At 44.7% G+C, this 13191-nt stretch overlaps 1 protein-coding gene across 4 annotated transcripts in view; it reads left to right on the top strand.

The window, feature by feature from the left end:
- The window catches only part of adamts9 (ADAM metallopeptidase with thrombospondin type 1 motif 9), a 177026-nt gene that overhangs the window by 105184 nt on the left and 58651 nt on the right, over nucleotides 1-13191 (top strand). The window lies entirely within an intron of this gene.

Here is a 13191-nt window from a genome sequence, read left to right as displayed (position 1 = left end):
TATGTACCTTTTAGGCCATTTTACCTCTCAAAGCTGTCATCAATCAGCAGGGACAATCTTTGGCTTCAGAGACAGTGGTTAGGGCGATCGCAGCGCCAGAGCCCCGGGTTCGATCCTGACCACGGGTGCTGTCTGTACGGAGTTTGTACGTTCTCCCCGTGACCTGCGTGGGTTTTCTCCGGGAACTTCGGTTTCCTCCCTCACTCCAAAGACGTACAGGTTTGTAGGTTAATTGGCTCGGTGCGATAAATGTCAAAAATCGTCCCTAGTGCAGGATAGTGTTAATGTGTGGGGTGGGGGGGATTGCTGTTCGGCGTGGATTCGGTGGGCCGCAGGGCCTGTTTCCATGCTGGATCTCTAAACAACAAACAACACAGAAATTGCCCATTTATTCCTGATTTTCCACTATCTGAGATGGAGATGAAAGTCAGGTGGGATTTGCAGTATTCCCGTTCAACATAAAATGGTGCCTCAAATCTCCAATGCAACTGATATCACCACCCAATGGTCAATGATTTCTCTATTATCAAGTGTACCGACATGCAGTTAGATTCTCTTTCTTTGCATGCAGATCAGTGAGATTATGGCCAATATCGTACATAAGTACAATACCCAGTCAGCACACAATGCAAAGAAACAGCCCACTGAGTGTGCATGCAAGAGTCGCCAGGTTTTGGCGCCATTTATACAGGCTCAACTTCAGCTGCACGTCCGTTCTTCCTACTATCCCTTGTCCAGCATCCGCTGCCGTCTCCGACTCCCTCCACCACCCCTCTCCGGTTCGTACGTTCAGAAGTACATTACTTCTAGGAGCAGAATTAGGTCATTCGGCCCATCACATCTGCTCTGCCATTCAATCATGGCTGATCTATCCCTCCCATCTAACCCCATTCTCCTACCCTCTCCCCATAAATCCCTGACACCCATACTATAATAATAATAATAATAATAATGTCTTTATTTTATTTATATAGCACATTTTTAGTCAACTTGCATTGACCCCAAAGTGCTTCACATAATTACATCCACACACATACTAATCAAGAATCTTATCTATCTTCGCCTTAAAAATGTCCATTGACTCGGCCTCCACAGCCTTCTGTGGCAAAGAATTCCACAGATTCACCACCCTCTGACTAAAGAAATTCCTCCTCATCTCCTTCTTAAAGGAACGTCCTTTAATTTTGAGGCTATGCCCTCTAGTCCTAGACTCTCCACTGGTGGAAACATCCTCTCCACGTCCACTCTATCCCGGTTCCCACTCTTCAGGGGTGACCAGGAACGGGTTCTGCTAGATTCCCCCCCAAGTTTCCATCTATGCATCTCCCAGCCACCTCTCACTTCAAGAACTATACATATATCTGTGAAAAATGATATCTCCTTGGAGTATATCAAAAATGCTTCTTCACAATCTGAACAAGCTACTTGTCATGAGTATCGTCCACAGAACCCACCTTCACATCTACAAGAAGTATTATGCGGCACGGTGGCGCAGCGGTAGAGTTGCTGCCTCACAGCGCCAGTGACCCGGGTTCCATCCTGACTCCTGGTGCTTATCCGTGCGGAGTTTGTACGTTCTCCCTGTCACCTGCGTGGGTTTTCTCCGGGATCTCCGGTTTCCTCCCACACTCCAGGTTTGTACGTTAATTGGCTTGGTATAAGTGTAAATTGTCCCTTGTGTGTGTGTGTGTGTGTGTGTAGGATAGTGTTCGCTGGTCGGTGCGGACTACCCGGGCCGAAGGGCCTGTTTCCGCGCGCTATCTCTAAACTAAATATATAGGCCAGTTCAGAAGTTAAGCAGGGTAATGTTTTGAACTGTCACATAACTTATCAGGTAACTTTCCGCTATCAACCTCCATCCAGTTTCATATCAAGGACAAGACATGCAAGAAAGGGTCAATAGATTTAATCAACCTCTACTTGAACACCAACTAATCACCTCAGAAACTTATAAACAGTTATGTTAAGAAGGGAATTTTTCCGATCCAGTACTTGGGCACGGTTTGTCCTCCATATTTTTACGTTTATTTTGTGAGAACATAATATGTGCATTGCTCATCAATGTGTTTACATTTAAAATCCCAGACCTGCTCGGCAGATAAGTTACTGCAGCAGTCAAAATGGTACTGATTCATGTCACTTAGGCTCAGATAAGATTGTGTACCACAGGTAAGTCATCGTGCTTAGGCAATCAAGCGAAGGAAATAGCCAACGTTTCGGGCCGAGACCCTTCTTCAGTCTTTGGGCCTGAAACGTTGCCTATTTCCTTCGCTCCATAGATGCTGCCGCACCCACTGAGTTTCTCCAGCATTTTTGTCTACCTTTGATTTTCCAGCATCTGCAGTTCCTTCTTGAACAACGTGCTTAGGCAATTATGTGTCTGCGTTGTGATCCAAGGTTACTAAGGCCTGTTTTTTATTTGCATCTTCGGCTCTCTCCTCCAACACTTTCCCAGTCCCTGCAGTTTTTCATTTTGGTCACCTCAGGTCCAAACACAATGCAACGTGAAAGTTGGAGTCGACGGGCAGGCAGAGTTGGCTGGTTTATTTTACATTAGCGATTAGAAACTGCTTGTGCGCCCTGGCTCATTAGAAATCAGTTTGAAGCAAAATGCCATTTTGCACATTGCACATAAGGAGTATCAAGAGAACATATCCAAACACGGGTAAATATGGAACAACCATAGATACAGGACGTCCATGTACATTACTGTCGTGGAAAAGGTGATCCTTGGTTATTTTTTGGGCAAGGTGAGATTTCATTTTACCTCCCCATCCGCTCATGAACATTAACCAGTGACCTCAGTAAAATGGAGTTGGTTGGATGCTAATCAAACTCCTAACTGCCTTGCCTCCTCCATCTGCCTCCATCCTCCAGGACGGCACGGTGGCGCAGCGGTAGAGTTGCTGCCTTACAGCGCTTGCAGCACAGGGTTCCATCCCGACCACGGGTGCTATCTGTGCGGAGTTTGTACGTTCTCCCCGTGACCCGCGTGGGGTTTTCTCCGAGATCTTCGGTCTCCTCCCACAAAGACGTAGAGGCTTGTAGATTAATTGGCTTGGTGTCATTGTAAATTGTCCCTGGTGTGTGTAGGATAAGAGTTAATGTGCGGGGATCGCTGGTCGGCGCGGACCCGGTGGGCCGAAGGGCCTGTTTCCGCGCTGTATCTCTAAACTAAACAAACCAAAAATCAGATACCCTTGTTAAGAACTAATGGAATGGAAATGCTTATTAATGTAAGATGTTAAATTTGTAACAAACCACTTGGGGGATAATTTCATGAATCGGACTTGCCGATGAACACACCCTTCGCTGTAAAAAAAATGTGCTCAAGCAAACAATATACAGAAGCGAGAAAGGACAAACTTACTCTGTACTAAGACGCAATTTCACTACATATTTACAAGCAAGATAGTGTTGGCTTGCAGTGATATTTTCAGTATTTTATTTGAAATCATTTTGATTCTCTCCTACACAATATTCTCCTATTCAATGACATTTATAGATCAAAACTACTTTTAATCATATTTCTAGATTTTTTTACAAAATTTCTATAAGCAGTTTATACAGTTTTGGGTTAACAGTATTATCAACAGTATTTTTCTGGTTAACTGATCTTATACATTAGATACCCTGGCAATTTAAGCATTTATATTAAAAAAAATAATGTACATATTGCTAAAGAGCTTAATTTATTAATGAAGTATTTTGCTCCCATTTTAAATGTGTAAATATTTTAAGGTGCAGAGTAAAGTTTATGATCGTGGCATATTCAAGAGCGGACGAAATGTTTAATTATGTTTTTTGTTCTTCGACAATCCTGGTGCTAAATTGCCAACGTCAATAGAAATGTATCTTCTATATATTTGCTTTAATGATGTGTACAAAAGAGTTCTGTACAGTTGACAGGTTTACATTAAACCTAAATATTAAACGATGTTTTTGAGCTGTTTTTGCAGTGTAAGTTTAATTGTAAGTGGGAAAGTTTCACATTCGCTGAACACCTCCGCTCAGTCCCCCTAGACCTACGCGATCTCCCGGTTGCTAAACACTTTAACTCCCCCTCCCGTTCCCACACTGACCTTTCTGTCCTGGGCCTCCTCCACTGTCCGAGAGAGAGGCCCAGCGCAAATTGGAGGAACAGTACCTCATATTTCGCTTGGGTGAATTGATGTTCCCTAACTTCAAATAACCCTTGCTTTCCCCATCTCCCTCCATCCCTCCCCCATCCAAGTTTCACTGTCCTCCTGATTATATTTTATCTCTGTATGCCTCGTTGTCAACTTCTCCCAGCTAACAATGATCTACTCTACATTTTCCGCGAACTTTGTCCCCTTTGATCTCTTGTTTTCACACCCCACCCTTCCATATCTCTGTGTCTCCTTCTCCCCAGACTCTCAGTGAAGAAGGGTCTCGACCTGAAACGTAGCCCATTCCTTCTCCCCAGAGATGCTGCCTGTCCCGCCCGCTGAGTTACTCCAGCATTCTGTGTCTATCTTCCATTTCTGGAGAGACAACATAACTTAACAAAATCTGATTCAGAGCTGAAAGATTTTAGCCACTGCACAACTAGAATGATGGTGCTAATTTTCAGTGAATTCTGTTCATTATCTTTGTGTCACACATTTGCTACTTTAATCGAGCTTTTTCATTCAAGTTTCAAAATTAAACTATTTAAGGAGAAAAAGCCTACACCCCAAACACAAATAAAGATTTGTAACCTCAGAAAAATATACTTTCTTTTTTTTACGCCTATATAACGATCAAAACCTGTCTGGATTATTGTCAAGTACTTCCTTCTGAAAACACATTTAATGGAATCCTCTATTGCTTTATTGAGGGGAATAAATTTAAATAATGGATTCACTGAACATATTCACATTACAAAAACTTTGAGCTATCGAGGACATGGCTTTTACATAACGGAACAGCTGGTAGTGCTGCTGCCTCACAGCGCCAGAGTCCCTGGTTCGATCCTGACCTCATGTGCTGTCTGTGTGTGGAGTTTGCACGTTTTCCCGGTGACCGCGTGGGTTTCCTCCGGGTGCTCCGGTTTCCTCCCACATCCCAAAGGCGTGCGGGTTTGTGGGTTAATGGGCCCCAGAGTGCGGAGGGAATGTGGATGAGAAAGTGGGATAAACTTAGGCCTAGAGTGGATGGATGATCGATGGCCGGCGTGGACTCCGTGGGCTGAAGGGCCTGTTCTTGTGTTGCGTCTTTCAATCAATTCAATCAATATTATTGCAATTAGCTGGGATAATAATCAAAGTTTATCTGAATTCTGAAGGGTGATTCTCTATTTTATCATGTCTAACTCAATCAAATGTGATATTAAGCATTTTATAATTGCTTCAGAAAAACGTAATCCTACTTTGATGTTGTCAAGCTGGAATGGGTGCAGAGAAGGTTTACGAGGATGTTGCCTGGATCTGAGCTATCGGGAGAGGTCGACCAGGCAAGGACTCTATTCCTTGGAGCGCAGGAGGATGAGGGGTGATCTTATAGAGGTGCATAAAATCGTGAGAGGAATAGATCGGGTAGACGCACAGAGTCTCTTGCCCAGAGTTGGGGAGAACCAGTGGACAGGTAGTACTGCTGCCTCATGCCTCCGGGGATCTGGACTTGATCAGGTGCTGTCTGTGTGGAGGTTGCAAGCTCCTTGTGTGACCACATGGGTTTCCTCCAGTTTCCTTCCATACCCCATGGATTGTAGGCTAATCGGGTACTGTAAATTGTAATGTAGATTAAAGGCAAAAATAATCAAACTGGTGGGGTTGTGAGAGAGAATAAAATGGAGAGGGGATGGGATTAGTTTAGTTTAATTGAGAGATACAGCACAGAAATAGGCCCTCCACAAGCCTGCACGTCTTTGGCATGTGGGGGGAACCAGGAGGAAACCCACGCAGGTCACGGGGAAAATGTACAAACTCTGTGCAGACAGCACCCGTTGTCAGGATCGAACCTGGGTCTCTGGCACTGTGAGGCGGCAACTCTACCGCTGCACCATGGTGTCGCCCTAATGTGATTGCTGACATAGAGACACAGAAAATAGGTGCAGGAGTAGGCCATTCGGCCCTTCGAGCCTGCACCGCCATTCAATATGATCATGGCTGATCATCCAACTCAGTATCCTGTACCTGTATCCTGACCCAGGAGATGGTATGAACTCATGAAGTGAATGGCTACTTTCTGTGATGTTATTAGTGAAAGATTCTGCGACATGAGGTTGTAGTTTTAGTTGCATTAACATTAACTTTGTGAATGAATTCGGTGTCTCTTTTCAATTTTACAATGAAGCCATTTCAACATGCATTTATTTTGCTTATAAACTCCCTCGTTTAAAATTAGACGCCACATACTAGCGCAGTGACAGAATCCAATGGTCTGTCAATATTTTAAACTGAACCCACCATAACAAACAAGGTCTTTGTTTGCATTGCTGGTGTGAATATTTTGTTGCCATGGTAACCCGTCTTTCCCAGTTGCGAGTTGCAAAAATCATTTCTTTAAATCAAACCTAAATAGATATTTACAGTATTCACAGTGAATACATTTTATAATTCAACCAACCCTCTGCAGTGTTTAGTATTCAACAAATTCCAAGATGGCGCCCAGCCCTGACGACTGTTTGCCCGCTAGCCTCAGAAGCAGCTCCCCAAGCACATGGTACAATCGCTCCACACTCTTAAATCTCTATTGAACGTTATTCCCTTATCATGTATCTATCTATACACTGTAAATGGCACGATTGTAATCATGTATTGTCTTTAGTTTAGTTTAGAGATACAGCGCGGAAACAGGCCCTTCGGCCCATCGGGTCTGCGCCGACCAGCGATCCCCGCACATTAACACTACCCTACACCCACTAGGGACACTTTGTACATTTACCAAGTCAAATAACCTACAAACCTGTAGGTCTTTGGAGTGCGGGAGGAAACCAGAGATCTAGCAGACAACCCATGCAGGTCACGGGGAGAACGTACAAACTCCGTACATACAGCACCCGTAGTCGGGATCGAACCCGGTTCTCCGGCGCTGCATTCGCTGTGAGGCAGCAACTCTACCGCTGCGCCACCGCGACCGTTTCCGCTGACTGGTTAGCACGCAACAAAAGCTTTTCACTGTACCTCGGTACACGTGACAATAAACTAAACTGAAAACTGAAACACTGATTGCTCTATGTTAAAACATGCTGAAACTTTGGCTAATTGGCCGATTTTCTGGCAATTGGTGGTTGGCACCTCCTTTAACCCGGAAAGAAGGACCTCCACTACCCGAAAAGACCCCCAAAAATTGTAAATGGTCTCTAGTGTGTAGGGTAGTGCTAGTGTACGGGGTGATTGCTGGTCAGTGCGGACTCTGTGGGTTGAAGGGCTTGTTTCCTTGCTGAATCTCCCAAGTTGTAATATCAAAAAAGTGGAAGTAGGAAATATCAGCCCTTTGCCATCTACAGCAGAGTACATGGACAAGTCGTGGCCTTGGGGTTAGGGAAAGAGTCCAGAGAAATACCATCGAACTGGGAAATCATTCCTGAATTTGCTCCCCTCCATTTTTCGCTGTTTGTTCAGAAAAACAAACTAATTTCTTAACCATTTGCTAAGAAACCAAAATTATAGCTTGAGCTTTTCTTTATTCAAGACAAACCACTTTCTGATAAGATGGACCACAAATGGCTGGAGTAACTCAGCGTGGCAGGCAGCATCAATGGAGAGAAGGAATTGGTGACGTTTCAGGTCGAGACCTTTCTTCAGACTGAAGAAGGTGTCTGAAGAAAGGTCTCGACCCAAAACGTCACCCATTCCTTCCATCCAGAGAGGCTGCCCGTCCCGCTGAGTTACTCCAGCATTTTGTGTCTATCTTTGGCATAAACCAGCATCTGCAGTTCCTTCCTGCACGCACTTTCCGATAAGGATCTGAGTACTGATGTTAGCTTTCCCATTCAAACCACCGAAGGCTTAGATAGTTATGGACGGCAATTCCAGATATCTGATGAATGTTTACCCAAGCACCCGGAATATGAAGGATGGCGCGTATGAACATGGGTCTGTTTGTGGACTTGTTTAATGGCAGTAACCAAAGGGGTGCAAAAAACTACTGTTAAAGAAGGAGAAATGGAAATGAAAGAGCAAAAGACACACAAGAGAAGAGAAGAAGACAAAAACAGCAGAGGACAGCCATCAGAAATAGGTAAGCAAGTGATTATATTCTGACTTTGGCAAATGCTACCTTAGACCAATTTGTAGTTCTTTAACAGTGATGGATCGAGATAATATCTTTCATTTAAATACCCAACACTTGAAAGGGTGAGGATATCATGATCTAATTGAGTCTGATTCCTTGTGCAAGTGGATCACTTGATCACTCGGTATTAGAAACATAGAAACATAGAAACATAGAAAATAGGTGCAGGAGGAGTCCGTTCGGCCCTTCGTGCCAGCACCGCCATTCATTGTGATCGTGGCTGATCGTCCCCAATCAATTTGATGAAGAATAAGAAGAAATTGAAATACGATGCTGAAAATGAACAAAATCTGATTTGTGCTGAAGGTTTAAAGAAGATTCAGGTCCAAAGACGTGCAGGTTTGTAGGTAAATTGGCTTGGTATAAATGTAAATTTCCCTAGTGTGTGTAGGATAGTGTTGATGTGTGGGTATTGCTGGTCGGTGCGAACTCGATGGGCCGAAGGGCCTGTTTCCTGTATCTCTAAACTAAACTAAATTGAAAAGATGAATTATTGCTCCAATTGTCATACTTTTGAAAATGTATCATGTTTTGCAATGAATCAGAGGCAATAACAATTAAATTATTAGGTTGAGGGGCTGCACGGTGGCGCAGCGGTAGAGTTGCTGCCTCACAGCACCAGAGACCCGGGTTCGATCCTGACTACGGTTGCTGTCTGTATGGAGTTTGTACTTTCCCCATGTGACCTTGTGGGTTTTCTCCGGGTGCTCCGGTTTCCTCCCACACTCCAAAGACGTACAGGTTTGTAGGTTAATTGGCTTTGGTTAAAAAAAAAAAAGTGTAAATTGTCCCTAGTGTGTAGGATAGTGATAGTGTGCAGGAGTAGTCGCTGGTTGGTGTGGACTCGGTGGGACAAAGTGTTTCCACACTGTATCTCTAACGTCCAAAGACTCTGAAAATACAAGTGCACAAATTATTCCATATCTGCGTGCTAAATTTATGGAATATTTCATTGTTGTCTGCTGTTGACTTTCGAATAAATTTGCGATAAGTTTTCCGAGCCAAGAGGTTCTGATGATATCACCCAGACTTTATTATTTCTTCATCTTGATAAATATGACAACTATGGTATAGAAATGATCATGCTATTAGTCTGAATTGATGGTTGTAAGCATGTTATTTGCTCTCATCACAATGTGATATACCACTGGTAAATTCATTCTGAAAGGATTTATTCCCAGTAAATGTGTTTGGAAATGATTATGCACATCTGAAAAGAGCAATGGGTTTTTTTTGTCATTATTTTGGATAACGATCCGCCAGATATTGTTCGTTGTTTTTGATGAAGCGACAAATGTTATTGCTGGGAGATGCAAGGAACTGCAGGTGCTGGAATCTTGAGGAAAACACAGAGTGCTGGAGGTCCTCGGTGGGTCAGGCTGCATCTGTGGAAGGGAATGGACGGGCGATGTTTCAGGTCAGGATGACAAGGAGACAAAATGGTCTCGGATATTGAGAGAGGAGGAGTGAAATGTGAAGCCGGAGGAAGGATATTGGTTGGTGGGGGGGGGTGGAAGAAATGGGTGTGCAAAAGGGGGTGAGAACACAGTTTGTATGTGCTTGTGTGTGAGCGCATGTGCGTTGTGTTTATGGGCATGCGTGTGTTGTGTGAGTGTAGTGTATGCACACGTGCGTTGTGTTTGCGCGCGCTTGCGTGTGTGAGTGTGCGTGCGTGTGTTTATCTAGTAAGTCAGGGGTGATGGTATTAGCAAGATCTAGCCCTTTAAATATTTCACAGTTTATACATTACTCGACAGCACATGAAACCAACAGAATGCATTAGCGTATGTGAGCAAACTTTATCTTACTACTCTAATGAGTGTCAAAGGTAAATCCTAAAATTGCTTGCGCATTTCTGAGCAGCTTTCCAGCTTGTTCATTATTAACCTGGCTTCACATTCTCCGATACTAATGAGCAAATACTGGGAATTTGAATCTGTGAAAGGCCACATGCAAAGTTATCTGCAGCCCAGTACATATTGTGCTGTAGCGTTCCGTCTGTTGACATTCTTGGCCTCGCTGCCCGCTTTGATCTCAGCAGAAATCCTTGCATTTCCTCGAAAGAAGGCAGCCTTGCCAAAGTGCGGTGTACTTTTATCAACTCTTGTGGGTTTCAAAAAAGTCTGCTCAACAAATCGGAGGAACTGCAGTGGTCGGCTATATCTTCATGATATAAACATTACCTGTCATACTGCGAGGTTAACATGCATTTTATGTCGACACAAATCAGAACATAGAACATAGTTTAGTTTAGTTTAGAGATACAGCGCGGAAACAGGCCCTTCGGCCCACCGAGTCCACGCCGACCAGCGATCCCTGCACACTTGCACCATCCTACACACACTGGGGACAATTTTTACTATTATACCAAGTCAATGAAGTTACAAACCTGTATGTCTTTGGAACATAGAACAGTACAGCACAGGAACAGGCCATTCGGCCCCACAACCCGTTGCTGCTCTGTGTCTTTAAACTAAACTAAACTTAACTTAACGACGCAAGTACTGAGAAAGTAAAGTCAATTTTTTGAAAATGTGGCGATATTTTGCATCTCTTGGGGAAGGAAGTCCATTCGAGAGACTTTTATCCTGAAGCTGCATAACATTTCTCCTCCCTCATGTGGCCCCATTCTGGCGTTGTTCCTGCTGACCCCATTACTCGCATTGCAAGCTAATCGTCCGCAAAGAGTTAGCAATCTCCTCCCGAGGATTTGTTGAGCTTGAATATAATAGCGCTGGTAAACGCTTGCAGAGATGGCGATGTGCGATTACGCCTCACTCATTCCACCCAACGTGATGCAGCAAGCAGTCTGCGTGCTGCCTGGTCATGGGCCTGTATACTCTGGAGTTTAGAAGGATGAGAGGGAATCTTATTGAAACACATAAGATCATAAAGGGTTTGGACACGAGCCTATAAATAAAATACATCAATTCCACCGCTGCTCTCTCCAGAAGGCCGACTAATGGTATTCACAACAAAATGGGCAAACTCAAACCTCAATGGCTTGGACACACTAGAAGCAGGAAACATGTTTTTTTTGTCGATGTTGGGGGAGTCCAGAACCAGGGGCCACAGTTTCAGAATAAGGGGTAAGCCATTTAGAACGGAGATGAGGAAACACTTTTTCACATGAGTTATGAGTCTGTGGAATTCTCTGCCTCAGAGGGCGGTGGAGGATGGTTCTCTGGATACTTTCAAGAGAGAGCTAGATAAGGCCCTTAAAGATAGTGGAGCCAGGGGATATGGGGAGAAGGCAGGAATGGGGTACTGATTGGGGATGATCAGCCATGATCACATTGAATGGTGGTGCTGGCTCGAAGGGCCGAATGGCCTACTCCTGCACCTGTTGTCTATTGGTCATTAGAGTGACCAAATAGCACACACCCCTTACTAACCTTTCTTTTAACTTGTGTAGGAAGGAACTGCAGATGCTGGTTTACACCAATGATAGACACAAAATGATGGAGGAACTCAGTGGGGTCAGGCAGCATCTCTGGAACAAAGGAATGGGTGATGTTTCGGTTCGGATCGGGTCTGAAGAAGGGCCTCGACCCGAAACGTCACCCATTCCTTCTCTCCTGAGATGCTGCCTGTCCCCACATAGTTACTTGTTTTCTTTAAGAAGGAACTGCAGATGCTGGAAAAATCGAAGGTAGACAAAAATGCTGGAGAAACTCAGCGGGTGAGGCAGCATCTATGAAGTGAAGGAATAGGTGACGTTTCGGGTCCATGGTTTCCTCCCACACTCCAAAGATGTACAGAGTCTACAGAGATGTGTAGAGTTTGCATGGTCTCCCTGTGGACGTTTGTAGGTTAATTAGCCTCTGCAAATTGCCTCCAGTATGCAGGGAGTGGATGAGAAGGTGGGATAGCACAGAACGTGTGTGAATGGGGGATCGAAGGTCGGTGCGGACCCGGTGAGCCTGAAGAAGGGTCTCGACCCGAAACGTCACCCATTCCTTCTCTCCAGAGACGCAGCCTGTCCCGCTGAGTTACTCCAGCTTTTTGTGTCTATCTTCGGTGGGCCTAAGGTCCTGTCTCCGAGCTGTATCTCCAAGTTTAAAGGGATCCAACCTATCAGCGGAAGGTCATGAGACCTAGCCTGGAGCCAAGTGTAACGGGCTTGTCCCACTTGGCGATTTTTATCGGCGACTGCCGGCGTCATTGACTGACGTATCAGGGTCGCTGAAAGATGTTGATCATTTCAAAATCCAGCGGCGACAAAAAAAATTTTGCGACACTTGAGGAGACGCCGCTCGTCAATACGTCATCATGCCGCGTCACGCCCGCGTCACGCCTTGACTTTTTTGGTGACCTGATACGTCAGACAATGATGCCGACAGTCGCCGAAAAAAATCGCCAAGTGGGACAGGCCCTTGCATACTAGGGACAATTTACAATTTTGTTTTACTGAAGCCATTTGAGCTACGTATTTGGAGTGTGGGAGGAAACCGGAAAACCCGGAGAAAACCCACGTGGGTCACAGGGAGAACGTACAAGCCCAGTACAGACAGCAACCGTAGCCAGGATCGAACCCGGGTCACTGAGGCTGTGAGGCAGCAACTCTACCGCTGCACCACCATGACGCTATCCTGCCACTGGACCGACCCCAAGTACTGAGTTGAATAACAGACACAAAGTGCTGGAGTAACTCAGCAGGTCAGGCATGTCAGCATCTCTGGAGAACATGGACAGGTGACTTTTGAGATGCAATGCCTGCTTCCCAAGAAAATATGGGTGAAATAAATCATGACATTGAACATTTAAATTAAGTTTATAGTAAGTTTATTTGCTTTCATTCTCCTGAAGAGTGTGTTGTGTACAACGGGTTGTGCAGGCGACAAGTAATTGGTGAGTTGGTTTGTGTTGAGGGTGTGATCAGGAACCTGAAACAGACACAAAAAGCTGGAGCAACTCAGCGGGACAGGCAGCATCTCTGGAGAGAAGGAA

The sequence above is a fragment of the Amblyraja radiata genome, chromosome 18 (assembly GCF_010909765.2).
Source record: "Amblyraja radiata isolate CabotCenter1 chromosome 18, sAmbRad1.1.pri, whole genome shotgun sequence".
NCBI lineage: Eukaryota > Metazoa > Chordata > Chondrichthyes > Rajiformes > Rajidae > Amblyraja > Amblyraja radiata.
The sequence above is the reverse complement of the archived record's forward strand: the minus strand, read 5'-3'. Positions and strand labels throughout refer to the sequence as shown.